At 36.1% G+C, this 17762-nt stretch overlaps 1 protein-coding gene across 3 annotated transcripts in view; it reads left to right on the top strand.

Annotated features, from left to right (window-relative positions):
* The window catches only part of GLCE (glucuronic acid epimerase), a 108571-nt gene that overhangs the window by 78167 nt on the left and 12642 nt on the right, over positions 1-17762 (top strand). The gene's annotated exons all lie outside the window — the stretch shown is intronic.

A 17762-nucleotide genomic window follows, 5' to 3' on the forward strand; every position in this document is an offset into this window, starting at 1 on the left:
CATGGAGGGAAGGGGAAACACACACACACACACACACACACACACACACACACACAGACATTACTCACAAAGGTAAAAAAGGCATACTAGCCTTAGATTGCTCATACAATTAAACATCAGGAAACAATTGAGCAGTGTCTACAGAGTTCTGTGTACAATTTGGACCCAAAATTCTTTTTTTAAATATTTTTATTTATGTTTAGAAAGGGGGAAAGGGACAGAGAGGGAGAGAGAGAGAAATATCAATGTATGGTTGCGTGTCACACACCCACCACTGGGGACCTGGCCCACAATCAAGGCATGTGCCCTGACTGGTAATCAAGACCAGCAGCCCCTTGGTTCACAGGCTCTCACTCAGTCCACTAAGCCACACCAGGCAGGGCATGTACCCCAAAATTCTTGATCCAGACAAATTATTTGACTAAGAAGCAACACACATTTTAATTCAAAAAGATTTCAAAGCCTTGCTGGCTTTGAAGGGTATATGTCACACACCTACCCTTCTGAAAGAATTGTTTTAAAGTATGTTGTAGCTTAGAGAGTCTTCAATATACAGGTAAAAGCCACAACTTGCAACTTTTTTTTCCAAGTATGACTTCATACTTCATACTTTGGGTTTAGCTAGCTCTTGAACCACTGCTTTGTTAATTTTAGAAAGCAAAGACACTAACTGAAGTAATTCTCAATGGAGTATGGATTCATTATTTTGTAAAAATCATTGTGCTAATTGACCTTAATCTTCAGAATTGCCTAAGATGGTTCTGAGTTCAGGCAGCACTCATATTTTGTCCTTTATAAATAGTACTTACTAGTTAAATATACTTAGTGCATATGGTATATTATAGTGATTCTCAAAGTGTGGTCCAACAGCATATATTTCTCACCTGAAATGACAAATTTTGGGGTCTTTACACAGATTTAAAGAATCAGAAACCCTAGGGGTGAGGCCTAGCAATCTGTGTTTGAATGAGCCTTTCAGGTAATTTTGATGCCCAGTAAAATTTAAGAACTGCTGGTATAGTATATTGGCACCCAGACCTAATTAATCATCAGAACCACCTAGGAACATCTTGAAACATCTTTTCCTAGCCCGGATGAGACTTAATCTTCTGGTTTGGGGAATCGTTGGTATAAGAGAGCTTAGAATCAGAAGACTTCGATTCTGTACTTTATTCCACAGCTACTTAATGTTGCTGTGCCTCAGTGTTCTGTCCTATAAAATAGCACTCATTTCCCTGCCCATTCCATTGGGTTGTTGCAAGAATTAAATAAAGAAATGAATTTAAAAAGTATTTTGCAATATAGCTAAGGAAATCCATCATGAGTCTATATCAGTCTGTTTTCGAAAAGGAACTCACATAATGGTTGTTAATGTTCTCTTGTAAACCAATGTATATCATCTGTGTTCCGCTTCACTGAGTGTTTTCCCCATGCATCCCTTTCAAGCATCTTTCTCTTTCCTAACTACCTGCCATATTACTTTTTATTCAACTTGCAAGTTCAACCATCATTTTTATTTTACACACTTTCAACATGCTTTTTTTCACTTGTTTCTTGTATGTTCAAGTCTTGTCTCTTTGAGGTTGTAAGTCTTTTGACAGCAGGAATTATATGTAAACATTTTATATTTTCCTCAGTGTCAGATCTTAGGCTCAACTATATACATAGTAATACCAAGTAAAATAACTTAATTGAATTTAGCCTGTTCACTAGCTCACTGTCATAACTGGTCCTATAAGAATTGATCTCCTATTCATTAATTTAATATTTTAGTGTAAACAAAGCTGCTTTTCTTCTGTTAGTATGGACAGGTGGTTAATATGGTACTAACCGATGTCTGTACTTCACTGCTTTAAATTATTTTATTTAACAAATGTTTTAATAATTTAAAGCATTTTATATTATGTTATTACATTCTTAAAAACTGGAATTGCTTTGGTGGTCTATTGGCACACTAAGATTTTCCTACAAAAGTAAGGGTGTCAAGTAGAAGACCCCAGTAGGCTTAGAATATGAATTTCCAAGTTAAGACATAAATAAATGGAAATACCTCCCATATCTGTGGATTAGAAGACTTAATGGTAAGATGTCAATGCTACCCAAAGCAGTCTACAGATTCAGTCCCCATCAGAATTTCAGTATCTTTTACAGAAATAGAAAAACCCACCTGAATTCCAAAATTCATGTGGAATCTCAAGGGACCCCAAATAGCCAAAGCAGTCTTTAAAAAGAAGGACAAAACCAGAAGATTCACATTTCTAATTTTAAAACTTACTAATACAAAGCTACAGGAATCAAAAAAGTCTGGTGCTATCGTAACAACAGACATACAGATCAGTGGAATAGAATGGAGTCCCAAAGTAAACCCTGACATACATGGTTAAATGATTTCTGACAGGAATACCAAGACATTCAATGGGCAAAAGGACAACCTTTTTCAACAACTGTTTCTGAGAAAACTGGATATCCACATGCAAAAAAATGAAGTTGAATCTCTATGTTACAACATATGCAAAAATTAACTCAAAAATGGGTCAAAGACCTAAATGTAAGACCTAAAACTATAAAATTCTTAGAAGAAAACTAACAAAAGCTTTACATTAGATTGGCAGTGATTTCTTGAATATGACACCAAAGGCATAGGCAACAAAAGAAAAAACAAATTTGACTTCATGAAAATTAAATTCTGTATATCAGAGGACATCATCAACAGTAAAAAGGCAACCCACAGAATGGGGAAAATATTGGCAAGTCACGTATCTAGTAAGAGATTATAGAGAACTTCTAAAACTTAATAAAATAAGCAGTCCAATTCAAAAGTGGTAAAAGGAATTGAATGGACATTTCTCCAAAGAATATATACAAATGGCCAATAAGCACATGGGAAGATGCCCGACATCATTAATCATTAGAGAAATGCAAATCATAACCACAATGAGATGCTACCTCATATGCCTGCGATGGCTACTATTACAAAACAAACAGTAAATAGCAAGTGTTGGTGAGGTTGTGCACTTTTGGTGGGAATTAATAATGTTACAGCCACTGTGGAAAACAGAATGGTGGTTACTCAAAAGCTTAAAAAATAGAATTACTATATAATCCAGCAATTCTACTTCTGGATTTATATCCAATAGAATTGAAAACATGATCTCAAAAAGATATTTATATACTCATGTTTATAGCAACATTTGTAATAGCCAAGAGATGGAAGCAATCCAAGTATCCACCAATTGATGAATAAAGAAGCAAAATGTGGTATATATATACAATCAAATATTAATTAGCCTTAAAAAAAAGGAAGAAAATTCTGACATGTGCTACAACATAGATGAAACTTGAAATCATTATACTAAGTGAAATAGGCCAAAAACAAAAAGACATGCTATATGATTCACTTACATCAAATACTTAGTCAATCATAAATGCAGAAAGTAGATTGGTGATTGCCATGGGCTGGTGGTGTGAGAGAATGGGAAGTTATTGTTTAACGTTTAATGAGTTTCAGCCTTACACAATGAAGAGAGTTACAGAAATAAATAGTAGTGATGGTAGCACAACATTATAAATATATTTAATACCACTTAACTGTACACTTAAAATGGTTAAGATGGTAACTTTTATGTTATGTGTATTTTACTACAATTTTTTAATTGAGAAGAAGAGGGAAAGTGAGCTTCTACACTCGGGAATAATAAAAGACAACAGGTGGTCTCAGCTCTCCTGACAAATGCAGTACAGGACCACAAGTGCATCTTCCCCAGCCCCCAAGTTTCTTTTTGAGTGTTTATTTATACAAGTAACATTCTTTATTAAATGGTTCTCCTTTGCTTCTATAGTTAGAAGTTTTTCATTTTTGTTTTGTTTCATTGTTTTCCTTTTGTGGCAATGGATATGTTTATGGAAGAATGGCAGAGAAAGCAAAAGTACTGGGTTAAGTTGCTTCAAAGCAGATTCATGTTGAGTAGCTGAACAGATAAATATGAGCTTTGATGTCACAGATAATTTTCATTCTGAGGATAATATAGGCAATCTAAATCCAAGATTATATATTCTTGCCAGAAATTAAACTAAATAGGAAAAAAGATTAAAATATTTGTATTTCAGGTTGTGGTTTTTTGGTTTTATTTTGTTTTTCTGGGCCATGGCTAATTAAAGACAATCATGAAATGAAGGTATTTTTATCTTAAGATTTATACGTTTTACACCCCAACTTTTTATACTACTGCTAGTTACTCTCCTTATATATGCTTCTACCTTGGGATTTTTAGAACACCAACACGTTATTTTCAAAGCCTCAAATTAACATGGACTGATGAAACTGTAATTATGTTCCAGTTCTGTCTCTGGAGAAAAGTTTTGCTTTAACAAGCTATCCCAGAACATCAGTATAATTATTAGCAGAAATGAAGCTTTGTAATGCATTTGTAAGTTGTTGCTGAACTTGTGGGACCAGAGGGGATCCTGTTTTCAAGGGTTTTATTGGACTATATACATAAATATCCATAATTATTACTCATTTCAACTCTTTTCTTAATATGGCATGTAATTACACTGTTGAATTTGAAGAAAATTCAAAAATTCAGGTAGCTTCATTCAGAAATACTAATACAGCCCTGGCTGGCGTAGCTCAGTGGATTGAGTGCAGGCTGGGAACCAAAGTGTCCCAGGTTCGATTCCCAGCCAGGGTACATTCCTGGGTTGCAGGCCAGAACCCCCAGCAACCACACATTGAATCTCTCTCTCTCTCTCTCTCTCTCTCTCTCTCTCTCTCTCTCTCTCTCTGTCTCTCTCTCTGTCTCTCTCTCTCTCCCCCTCCCTCCCTTCCCTCTCTAAAAATAAATAAATAAATAAATAAATAAAAAAGGATTTGGAAAAAAAAAAGAAATACTAATACATTTTTAGGACACCTAGATAACTTTTTCTAAAATTATATTTTACCTTTGCAAAACTATTGATTCAACATCAGAATTCAACTTTGTCTAGAATAAGGCCCATTAATGTTTGAGTTCAAATCACAACTGATAACCTGTTATAAATTAGAATATCTCCTGAGGAAGGGTAGTGTTCAGCTTCAGAAATGCTATGTACATATGCTCAAAGATACCCTGTGTCATGTCAGAACACAAGGTTTGGAGTCAGACAAACACATTTGAGTTCAAATCTCGAGTGCACTATCAAATAATATTGTGACCTAGGTACAGTAAATTTCTTAACATCACATAGCCTCAGTTTTAACATCTGTAAAATAGGGGAAATACAATTTTAAATCAGGTTTAAATTCTCTTTTATCTTGGCTTTGTCCCTGTCCTCTTTAGTGAAGTTCTTGTGGGCTGTTATAACTTATTCTCTTCACCTCTAAAATGCAAATAATGTAATATACCATATATCCCCTGCTCAATTTCTTTGGGATGTTTACCTAGACATATAATGTTATCTGATGCATTGAACCACATGTATCAAAGACTACTTTAACTTTGTTATTTTAAAAAACAGACTAGCAAAATTATCTTCTCAGTTTGTCCTTTATTGAGAGTAATTGCCGGAGAATACTGCTTTGAAACAATGCTTGTTTACATTACTGGAAGGGACCTGACCACCAGAAATATTAAGTCAGTTCTCCTTTGAGTTAGAGCTATCACAGAATGCTTAACCATTTGACTGCATAATTTAAATCTTGATCTATCAGTCAGTAAATAGATGGAACATAACTAAGAGCGATAATGAATTATAAATATGTTTTAAAGAGTTGACCAATGTACAGCATTACAATCCATGTTCTCTTGTATCCATTGTGTTCAGTTTTACTTGGATTATGATTTCAGAATACCCAAATATGGGGAAAAAACAAAGTTGTCTATTTCAAATGTCTGTTATTTTTAAAATTGCATACTTAACATTGTTTGTTCATTCACCAAATCTACATTGAATGCTTACTATGAGCCAGGCACATTTTTAGCCACTGGGGATCCGGGAGAAATGAAATCACAGTCCTTGTGGAGTTTAAATTCTAGTGGATTAGAGATGGCTCATAATCTAAATACATATGCATAATATCAAGTGGTGATACAAACTAAGAAGAAGAGTAAAATTTACCTAAGACCTGAAGAATGACAGGGTGAGAACTGCTATTTTAGATAGGGTGGTCAGAAAAGTCCTCTTTGATATATGGACCTTAAGCAAGGACCTGAAGAAGAAGTAAGGGAGCCAGCCAGTGAATATTTGGGGAAACAGTACCAGAGAGGGAACAGCAAGTGCAAATACCCTGAGTTGTGAGCATGCTTGGCTGTCAACCTTCTACTCCTTCCACCTTGAAGCTTTCCTCAATACCTTACAAAAATAAGAGTTACAGGCTTCCTTCTTTGTGTTTCACACCAAATTTGTGTAACCTTTTTATAGTTTTTGTCTCATTATTTTCTGTATATATAGTCAGTTTGATTATCAATTGAGAAACTCCTATTCCCTCTATCTACTTGGTACCAAAGAGATTATAACAAATTAAATTGTTAGATATATAAATAAATAAAAGAGTGAGCAAGCAAGCCTTGGTCTGCATTATTCAGAGGAAAGAAAAAGCCAATTTCTTTCAATGAAATCTTTTACAAATTTATTTAAAGATTATTCATAACTGAAATATAACCTTCCTATTTTATGCAGTCATGCCAATATTCACAGTTCCAATGTTTACTGAAATACTCTAATGGTCATTTGAAATATTTGGTTAGGAAAATGAATTTGAAAAGTAAGGTATCACAGAAGAGTTCTTTGAATTGAAGATCTTTTTTTAAAGATTTTATTTATTTTTAGAGAGAGGGGAGGGGAGGGAGAAAGAGAGGGAAATGTCAATGTGTGGTTGCCTCTCTTGTCCCCCCAACTGGGGACCTGGCCTGCATCCCAGGCATGTGCCCTGATTAGGAATCAAACCAGCAACCCTTTGGTTGTCAGGCCAGCACTCAGTCCACTGAGCCACACCAGCCAGGGATGAAGATCATTTTAGAAGAGAACAGTCTGCTCTCCCAAGAAAACCTAAGTTAAATTTTGCTTTTCCTAATTTTTATCCATGTCTGCAAAGTTTTTTCCAGTTTCTTTACAATCTTACTGAATGTTATTTTCTGTTATAGATCTCCAAAGTTACTAAAGCCAATTTTTATTGCATCATGTTTCTAACAAAATAGATTTTTAGGGTCAGCAATAGATGAGGTTTCAAGGCTTTTGAATTTATGGTTTTTTAAAACTTTTTTTATTGTAACTTGAAAGGTTAATCTAGTTCATGGATGTGGCAAAAGCTTTAATGTTAAATGGGAAGTTTATCACTACTCAGCAGAAAACCCTCATTTTAACTCTTAGAGTTACTATCAATTATACTTAGCAAAATGTCAGTGCAGTGTACTTTTTGATATTTGAACATTCTACAGTCAGTTTTTTACCATTTAGCAATATTATAATAAAATGTTCACATTTACATTTCCATAAGCCTTATTTGGTGGTTGCCAAGAGCCATGTGCCAATACTCATTGTTTTCTTTCTCTCTATCCCCTTTCTATCTTTACAGTCTCTCTCCTTCCCCCTGAAAATATCATTGCCTACTTTGAAAACTAAATACTTACAGACATTTTTTAACTTAAACTTTACATTTCTTTCTTTCAATATTTTAACAAAACTGACTTTGTCCTTTTTAATTGTCAGTTTTTACAGTTAAAAAACAGCAAATATAATCATGAAAATTAGAAAATAAAGACCTGTATATGTATGCATTCTATACTAAAGTGAGATCATACTATATTGCTGTTTTATAACCTTTTTTAAACTAACAACGTCCTCTGTCTGTTCTTCCATTTTTCCTTCCTATCAAGTCTATAGTCAAATTTCCCAGTGTAGGACAAATTTTCACATCTGGTTGTTATATTCCTTATATCTCTTTAAAAACATCTAATCCAGTCCCCCTTTCTTTTTATACCACTAATTTATTGAGGAGACAGGGCCAGATATCTTGCTGGATGTCTTCCCTTCTAAATGTGTCTGGTTGCTCCCATATATAGCTTGTTCCTCTATACCTTGTATTTCCTGTTAACTAGAAATTAAATCTTAAGGCCTGAGAGATTTAAATTAAACATTTTTGGTTGGGCTATGTAATAAGTTATGTACTTTATATTTTAACTCATCAAAAAAACACAATATCTGGGACTGAATTTGACCACTGAATTAGGGTAATGTGCATTCAGATTTTTTGCTGTAGAGTTTCATGTTTTTCTCCCTGTGACTAGAAAATCTCTAGGTCCCTATCGAACATACACCTGACTATAACACTTACCTAAATTAGTGATTTCATAAGGGAGTCTATACTACTAGTTTTCTGACTTAAAAAAAAATTTTTTTTGAGACCCAAGATAGCAGAGGTATAAGCGGAAGCTACACCAACCTACTCCCAGGACCAAACTGGATTTACAACTAAATTATAGAAAAATCATCCTGAATAACCTACTGAGTACTAGCTGGAGAGAAGCCTTATAACCATGGACAGACGGAAGAAACCACAATGTAACTGCCACTTAACCTGGGCTCTGGCAGAGGAAGGGCAGAGTGGGCTAGAGAAGCTTCAGGAGAGCCTGGGGCTGGTGGCTCTGTGGAGAGAGCTGAAGGAACAGCCACCAGGATCCCTGTGCTGAGTCATTCCCCATACTGCAGGAACCATCTTTCTCAAGCAGAGCACTCCCCTCCGAGAGTGGCATCAGCCTGAGGGAAAGCAATAGCCCCACCCATAGGAATTACTCTGCCCCACCCTGCTTAACCCCTGCTGCTGAGGAGTACAGCTGGATGACATTAACCCTACAGAAAACCTGCAGGCAGAGGCAGATTGCTGGGAGCTCTGAGGCTTCAGCTGACCTGCCCCAGGTCCTGGTGCTGGTAAAAGCCAGCTGTGATGCACAGCCTCATTCTTTCTGTACACACCCAGGCCCAACAGAGGGAGCCACATACTGTAGATTCTGATAGCTCCAAAGAGGTTGCCCAGGGCCCGTCACAGGCAGAGTTTGACTTAAGTGTTCACCAAAGTCTTACAGATCTACCTAATACACAGAAACAAATACAAAAGAGCAGCCACAATGAGAAGATAAAGAAACAGACCCCAAATGAAAGAACAAGAATGTTCTCCAGAAGAACTACATGAAATGGAGGCAAGCAATTTATCAGCTAGAAAGTTTAGAGTAGTGATTATAAGGATACTCAACAGCATGAAGAAAGACATAGAAACCATAAAAAATACCTAAAGGCACTAAATATGTATCTATCAGTAATCACCTTAAATCTAAGTAGCTTAAGTAGCTTAAGATGTAGGGTAGTTGAATGGATAAGAAAACAAGACCAGTCAGAAATAAAGAATGCAATATCTGAAATAAATACACTGGAAGGAATAAACAGTAGGTTAGATGAGGCAGGGGATCGAATCAGTGGTTTGGAAGACAAGGTACAAAAAAACACCCAAGCAAAGCAGCAAAAAGAAAAAGGAATTTTAAAAACTGAGGAGAGCTTAACAAACATATTAGACAACATGAAACAACAACATCTGTATCACAAGAATAGCAGAAGAATAGAGTGAGCAAGGGATTGAGAACCTATTTGAAGAAATAATGATTGAAAACTTCCCTAATCTGCTGAATGGAAAGTCACACAAGTCCAGGAAGTTCAGAGAATCCCAAATAAGTTGGACCCAAAGAGGTCTACACCAAGACACATCATAATTAAAATGTCAAGGCCTAAAGACAAGGGAGAGAATCCTAAAAGCCGCAAGAGAAAAGCAGGTAGTTACATACAAGAGAGCACCAATTAGACTGTCATCTAATTTCTCAACAGAAACATTTCAGGCCATAAGGGAGTGATATGGAATATTCAGGGTATTAAAAGGAAGAACCTGCAACCAAGGGTATGTTACCTAGCAAGGCTTTCATTTAAAATCAAAGGAGAAAGAAGGAGCTTCCCAGACAAGAAAAAGCTAAAGGAGTTTGTTAATACCAAACCAGCACAGCAACAAATGTTAAAGGGTTTGCTTTAAGAAGAAGAGGAAAAAAGAGAAAGGGAAAAAAAAAACAGAAGAAAATAGTTTAACAATAAAATGGCACTAAATACATATCTATCAATAATCACCTTAAATGTAAATAGCTTAAATGCTCTGACCAAAAGACATAAGGTAGTTGAGTGGATAAAAAACAAGACCTATATGTAGGCTGCCTCCAAGAGATCCACCTCAGATCAGAAGGATACACACAGACTAAAAGTAAAAGGATGGAAAAAGATATGTCATGCAAATAAAAAGAAAGCTGGGATAGCAGTACCTATATCTGACAAAATGGACTTTAAAACCAAAGCTATAGTAAGAAACAAGGACACTACATAATGATAAAGGAAACAATCCCACAAGAGGACATATCCCTAGTAAACATTTATGCACCCAACATAGGATCATCTAAATATAAAAAGCAAATTTTGTTGGACATAAAGGGAGAGATCGACAGAAATACAGTCATAGTCAGGGATTTTAACACCCCTTTTACTTCAGTGTATAGATCTTCCAGACAGAAAGTCAACAAGGAGACAGCAGCATTAAAGAACACACTAGATCAAATGGATTTAACTGATATGTTCAGAGCATGTCGCTCCAAAGCAGCAGAATATATATACTTTTCAAGTGCACATGGAATGTTTTCTAGGATAGACCACAGGTTAGGACACAAAACAAGTCTCAGTAAATTTAAGATTAAAATTATATCAAGCATCTTCTTTGACCATATGGTATAAAACTAAAAATCAGTCACAAGAAGAACACTGAAAGACACAAAGACACGGAAGCTAAATAACATGTTATTAAACAATGAATGAGTACACAATGAGATCAAGAAAGAAATCAAAAGAAATCTTGAAACAAATGAAAATCAGAACATAACAATGCAAAATCTGTGGGACACAGGGGAAGCAATCCTAAGAGGGAAATTCACAGCATTACATAGACCAATAAAAAAAAAAGCTCAAATAAACAATCTAACTTTACACTTAAAGGAACTTGATAAAGAACAACAAATAAAGCCTAAAGTGAGTAAAAGGAAGGAAATAATAAAGATCAGAGCAAAAATAAACCAAATAGACTCTTAAAAAATGATACAAAAGATAAATGAATCTAAGAGCTGGTTCTTTGAAAAGATAAGCAAAATTAACAAAACTTTAACCAGACTTACCAAGAAAAAAGAGAGAGGCCCAAATAAATAAAATCAGACATGAAAGAGGAGAAATAAGAACTGACACCAAAGAAATACAAAGGATTGTAAGGAAATATGAACAACTATATACACCAACAAACTGGACAACCTGGACAAAATGGGTAAATTTGTAGAAACATACAATCTTTCCAAAATGAATCAGGAAGAATCAGAGAATCTGATATACAGATTACACCTAGTGAAATTGAAGCAGTAATAAAAAAAACTCCCAACAGACAAAGGCCCTGGACCAGATGACTTCACAGGTGAATTTTATCAAACATTCCAAAAAGAACTAACACCTCTCTCTCTCAAACTATTTCAAAAAATTCAAGAGAAGGGGAGGCTCTCAGGTTCATTTTACAAGTCCAGCAGTATCCTAATTCCAAAACCAGATAAAGACACTACAAAGAAAGAAAATTATAGGCCATACATAACATACATGCTAAAACCCTCAACAAAATATTAGCAAACCAAATACAGCAATGCATCAAAAAAGATCATACACCATGATCAAGTGGGATTTATTCCAGGAATTCAGGGTTAGTACAGCATTCGCAAATCAATACATATGATTTGCAGCATAAACAAAATGAAGGATAAAAACCACATGATAATATAAATAGATGCAGAAAAAGCTCTTGATAAAGTTCAGGGCCCATTTATTTTAAAAAAAAAACAAACCAAAAAAATTCTCAGCAAAGTGGAAATAGAGGGAACATACCTAAACATGATAGAAACCTCATATGACACACTCACTGCCAGCATCATATACTCAATGGGGAAAAACTACAAGCGTTCCCCTTAAGATCAGGAACAAGACAGGAATGTCCAGTATCAGCTCTCTTATTCGACAGAGTACTAAAAGCCCTAGCCGCAGCAATCAGACAAAAAGAAGAAATAAAAAGCATCCAAATTGGAAAGGAAGAAGTAAAACTGTCTTTATCTGCAGATGACACGATACTGTACATACAGAACCTTAAAGATTCCACCAAGAAACTACTAGGACTGATAAATGAATTCAGCAAAGTAGCAGGATAAGAATTAAAATCCAGAAATTAGTTGCATTTTTATATGCCAATAACTAACAGAAAGGGAAATTTAAAAAATAATCCCATTTACAATTGCTTCAAAAAGAACAAAATTCCTAGGAATAAATCTAACCAAGGGTGTAAAAGACCTGTACTTGAAAATTGTAAGACACTGAAGAAGGGAATTAGAGAAGATACAAATAAGTAGAAACACATGTTGTGTTCATGCATAAGAAGAATTAGTGTCATTAAAATGCCCATACTACCCAAAGCAATCTGTAGTTTCACTGCAATTCTTATGACTTACTTTGTAGAACTAGAATAAATATTTCAAAAATTTATATGGATCCACAAAAGGCTCCGCATAGCAACAGTGATCCTGAGAAAGAAGAACACATTTGGAGGAATCACACTACCTAATACCAAACTATACTATATGGCCATAGTAATCAAAACAGCATGGTACTGGCATAAAAACAGACACATAGATCAATGGAACAGAATAGAGGGCCCAGAAATTAACCCACACCCTTATGGTCAATTAATGTTCAACAGAGGAAATACATACAATGGGCTAAAGATGGTTTATTCAGTAAATGGTGTTGGGAAAATTAGACAGATATGTGCAGAAAAATGAAACAAGACCATCTTCTTACAATACACACAAGAATAAATTCAAAATGGATTAAAGACTTAAATGTTAACCTGAAGCCATAAAATCATAGAAGAAAGCATAGGCAACAAAATCTCAGGCAAAGCTTGTAGCAATACCACTTCTAGGAATATATTCAAAGGAACCCAAAACACTAATTCAGAAGAAAACAAGAACCCCTGTGTTCATTGCAGCATTATTTACAATCGTTAAAATATGGAAGCAGCCCAAGTTTCCATTAGTAGATGAGTGGATAAAACAATTACAGGATATTTACACAATGGAATACTAGTTGGCTGTAAAAATGAAAAAAGTTTTACCCTTAGGGACAGGATGGATGAATCTGGGGAACATTATGCTGAGTGAAATAAGCCAATCAGAGGAAGACAAATACTGTATGATTTCATTCATATGTTGAACAAACTGAATTGACAAGCAAAATAGAGACAGACTCATAGATAGCAGAATGACAGCTAAGCAGGAGCGTGGGAGGAGGGATGAAGCAAAAAGGAAAAGGGACTCATGGACGAGGACAGTGTGGTGATTGCCATTGGGGAGGGGGGTATAATGAGACTAAATGGTAATGAAAATAAAATTATTTTAAAGAGGAGAAATTTAAAAATTAATTATTTCTACACTATTAGCCACAGTTTGTCTGTAAAACAGAATTTTCTTAACATCTGAGGCTATTGGTTTGTACTCCTGCAAAGGTCAGATAAATTCTTTAACCAGCTCAGAAGATGATGTAAGTTTTTTTCTGGCTCTCTCTTTTAATATCATTGTAGACTCATGGATTTTATTGGATCAGTTAGTGTCAGTCTGAATTCTCACAACTTTGACTAGCAAGGAAGGGGATCTTTCAGGCTAATCCCTGTCCTGTGCCTTTTTGCTCTGATACTGTGTTTTAAATTATGGAAACATTTAAACATAAAGAAAAGTATAGAGAAAAATATAGTGAACTTCCAAGGTATCTTTCACCTTTATACATTTCCAGTCTTCTTTTATTTGTCGTCTTCTACTTTATTGATCCCCTGGGTTATGATCCCATTGATATTGATAATCTTCATTGTTTTCTGTCATGGTAAGGTCCTAGACCTGGAATCTTCTGTTTCTCGAAGAAGCCCTGATTACTTTTGGTAAGGAATGGTATCAGATAAAATCAGGGCATAAAGGTTGTTGAATATTTTAAATTATGATTTTTCTTTCTTTTCCTCTCATGTGCCTCATCATAATGGTAGCCTAGTTCTCATCAGCAGAGTTACTCTCATTTGGATCATGGAGAATGAGCACTTCTCAAAGATAGGACACAAAAACTTCATATTTCTTTTCTATTTTTTTAAGATTCTATTTATCTGTCTTTAGAGAGAGGGGAAGGGAGGGAGAAAGAGAGGGAAAGAAACATACACATGTGAGAGACACATCTATCAGTCACCTTGTATACCCCCAGCTGGAGACCCGACCCACAACCCAGGCATGTGCCCTGACTACAAATCGAACCAGCAACCCCTGAGTTTGCAGGCTGGCACTCAATTCACTGAGTCACACCAGCCGGGGGGAAAAAATACAACAGATTTTATATTTCTATTTTAATTGGTCTACATATTAGTATAGCTGACAGATGATTCAAATTGTGGCAGGTAAGTGTTTGAGGCTTTTTAAAAGATTTTATTTGTTTATCTTTAGAGAAGGGAAGGGAGGGAAAAAGAGGAGAGAAACGTTGATGTGGGAGAGAAACATCAAATGATAGCACCTCTCACTGAACCTGGACCAGGGACTAAATACAACCCAGGCATGTGCCCTGCCCAGGAACTGAACCAGTGACCTTTTTGCTTTGTGGGATGACGCCCAACCAACTGACGCACACCAGTCAGGGCCAGATAAGTGTTTTTAATAACGGACCTTTTATAAAATAAACACCATTTAGTGTTATCAGTTACTTGTACTACAATATAAGGAAATTCTCTGAAGGTTTGTTTATATCACACTTTGTTTTTTTAGCATTCAACACATTTTCTCATAGTAATAATGTAGATGATAAAATGTTATTGGATTCTAGCTCTTAAAGTCTGTATGATTTCCAAGGTGGATTAAACCCTTATCTTTGCCTCCTTCTCCTCCTGATGCCCCACAGAAATAAAATGCATAGAAATAAGAAACGAAGACACCAATAACAATAAGTGGGAAGACTACCCAAGAGCAATAATTGAACAGATTTCTGGATCTCTTTCTGAGTACTAGAAGACACCCTTTTCTCACCTCCCCATACCTCTCCCACCCCTGTACTTGAATTACAGATAGTTGGCATGAACCCAGGCAAAACACCAGGCAGATTTTCTGTAGAGAAATTAGGAAAAGCGAAGGTTTCTAGGGTACAAGTTATGTCCCCAGAACAAAAGGAAAAGCCATCTTTATTCTGGCATTTAGAGTGCCTGCTGGCTCCCCTCCTACACAACCTTAAAGGAACACTATATACCTAGCCTACACAGAGGCCCCCTCAGGAGAGCAATCTAATAAAAAAAAAAAAAAAAAAAAAAAAAAAACAGCCCATCTTGACAGTAACAGAAAAAATCTGTGTTGGCTAATGAGTCATTCCGGCCTAAATATGAATGAGTAACCAGGGACTACAAGGCATGGGAGGAAAACTAATGGCATGAAAGACTAAAATAATCAGAAAAAAATGCCACTAGAGAAACTAGAGTTAACCAGAGAGAACTTTACAAAAAAGGAACTCTAATATACTCAGAGCTGCAAGAAGATACAACATCCATTAAACAAGAATGAGAGGACAGAAGTTTTCAGATTTTACGGACACACCAACTACTGAAATAGTGAATCAGATATCACACTCTAACACATTCTCGTGAAACTGCAGGATTCCTAGGATAATAGATCTAGAGAAAAGTCATGTATAAAGTGACAAGTACCAGTCTAAAACCAAACCTCTCATCAGTAACCTTCAATGCTTCAAGACAGTAAAATACTACTGACAATATTTCAAAAGAAAACACTGTGCAGCCAAGGATCCTATATCCTACCTACCAAACATAAAGTTGTTTGAAATAAAGTTGTTTTCAGACAGGCAAGAACTCCAGGTTTACCTTCTCTTGGAATTGAATGGATTACACATTCACCATCAATCTTCTTGAGAAACAAATTCATTGTGTAATTTTTCATTAAGCATTTTCATTTTGTGCTTTGATTTTTGAAAAATCTCACTGGAGCTAAAAGAAATTATTGAGAGGAAATGGGGAAGGTGGATTGCAAGCAATAAAATTAGTTGTGCTACCCTAGCCAATGTGACTTGGTTGGGCATCATCCAGCAAAGCAAAAGCCACCAGTTCAATTCCTGGTGAGGGCACATGCCTGGGTTTCAGGTTCCACCTTTGATCAGGGCACATATGAGAGGCAACTACTGATCAATGTTGCTCTCTCACAGCAATGTTACTCTTTCCCTTCCTTTCCCCTCTCTTTAGAAATAAATATATAATTTTTTTAAGTAGTTGTGAATTTACACCACAAAATAAATTACAGACCTACCATAACAAACAACGAGACTATTCCCTTTACTCTCAGCAGGCTGAAATGCTCCATACATTGCACATATAACTAGCCCATGATTTTTCGCATTTCTCGATGACCCCAGCAACAGGCAACTGGGACTGCTTGTGTGCAATCACAGCTGGCTGGTATACCATGTGGCCAGTAGGGACAACAGCATCAATTTCTTCTCCCATCTTGACTAGAATGACATGATCAAACTTACATTTAAAAGCATCATTCCGACTGCTGCATTGAAAGTCGACTTGGGGGTAGAATAGTAGTGCCAGGGGAGAAGCACGAGACCAGTTTGGACATCATCACTGTATTCCAGGTGAAAGATGACAGTGGCTCTGACGTGGTGGTAATAGAGGTAGCAGAAAATAGGTCAGATTTTGAGTATAATATGAAGGTAGAGCCCATAGGATTTCCTGACTGGACATGAGGTGAACAAGAAAGAAGTCAAGATTTCTAGTCTGAACAGTTAGAAATGAGAAACAGATTGAGGGGAAAGATTAGGGGTTAAGTTCTGGGTGTTATATTTCAGAGTCCATTTGCCCTCCAAGTAAAGATGTCAATTACTTGGATCAGCACTCGGAAATATGTGTGTGCAGTTCTAAAGAAAGGTCTGGCTTCGAGACTGGGTTTTGGGAGATAAAGAGATTAAGGAGGGGGGTCTGTGGACTGGGACCCTGTGGCACTCCCATATTTGAAATCCAGGGAGATGAGAAGAAATGATCAAAGGTGACTGAGGAGGAGCAGCCAGTGGAGTGTAAGGGGAACCAAGACAGAACGGTGGCTCGGAAGCCATGGGAAGAAAGTATGTCAACAGGGAGTCACTGACTGTTTTATACTGCTAATTGGACAGTAGGATGAGCACTGAAAATTCACTGTTGGATTTGGCAGCCTGGATGTCAGTGTTTACCTTAACAGGACCTGGGTTTTTTTAACAGCTACTAAGTCGTTAAGATAAAAATATGTATTAAGTTGTTTGGGCCCAACTACTTAATAAATGGAACTATTAGATGTTTCTTTGGGCCTATGGGCTTCATGAAAAAATTACCAAGGTACAAATGGAGCCACAAACAGAAAATTTGGGGATCTCTGCTTTAGAGGGCCATGCCAACTGAACATTTTATTGGGTTGACCAAAAAGTCCATTTAGTTTTTTTCCATAAACTGAAAAATGCATTTTTCATTTTCACCAGTAATTTTATCGATTTGGATATTTAGAGTATGTCTGCTATCTCCCACATGGTATAACGTTGGTTGTTCTCAATTAATGTCTTGATTCGAT

This window comes from Phyllostomus discolor, chromosome 1 (genome assembly GCF_004126475.2).
Source record: "Phyllostomus discolor isolate MPI-MPIP mPhyDis1 chromosome 1, mPhyDis1.pri.v3, whole genome shotgun sequence".
Lineage (NCBI taxonomy): Eukaryota > Metazoa > Chordata > Mammalia > Chiroptera > Phyllostomidae > Phyllostomus > Phyllostomus discolor.